General features: G+C 54.2%; 1 protein-coding gene across 1 annotated transcript in view; it reads left to right on the top strand.

Moving 5' to 3' along the window:
- The first annotated feature begins 224 nt into the window (after positions 1-224).
- ANAPC5 (anaphase promoting complex subunit 5) overlaps positions 225-404 on the top strand; it is a 50,857-nt gene continuing 50,677 nt past the window's right edge. Inside the window, exon 1 of the mRNA XM_011964437.1 lies at positions 225-329. The gene's annotated coding sequence lies outside the window, so the exon portion shown is untranslated. The remainder of the gene's footprint in view (positions 330-404) is intronic.

The raw sequence follows: 404 nt of genomic DNA, 5'->3' as shown, positions 1-404 counted from the left end.
CCATGCCTTTAATCCTAGCAATTTGGGAGGCTGAGGCAGGAGGATCGCTTGAGTCCAGGAGTTCGAGACCAGCCTGGACAACACAGTGAGACCTCGTGTCTACAAAATGTAAAAAAAATTAGCCATGCGGCCAGGCGCGGTGGCTCATGCCTGTAATCCCAGCACTTAGGGAGGCCGAGGTGGGCAGATCACCTGAGGTCAGGAGTTCAAGACCAACCAGTTCGAGACTAGCCTGGCCAACATAGTGAAACCCCATCACTACAAACAATACAAAAATTAGCCGGGCGTGGTGGTGCGCTCCTGTAGTCCCGGCTACTCAGGAAGCTGAGGCAGGAGAATTGCTTGAACTCGGGAGGCAGAGGTTGTAGTGAGCCGAGATCAAGCCATTGCACTCCAGGCTGGGC

Source organism: Mandrillus leucophaeus, unplaced genomic scaffold (assembly GCF_000951045.1).
Source record: "Mandrillus leucophaeus isolate KB7577 unplaced genomic scaffold, Mleu.le_1.0 Scaffold7, whole genome shotgun sequence".
Taxonomy (NCBI): domain Eukaryota; kingdom Metazoa; phylum Chordata; class Mammalia; order Primates; family Cercopithecidae; genus Mandrillus; species Mandrillus leucophaeus.
The sequence above is the reverse complement of the archived record's forward strand: the minus strand, read 5'-3'. Positions and strand labels throughout refer to the sequence as shown.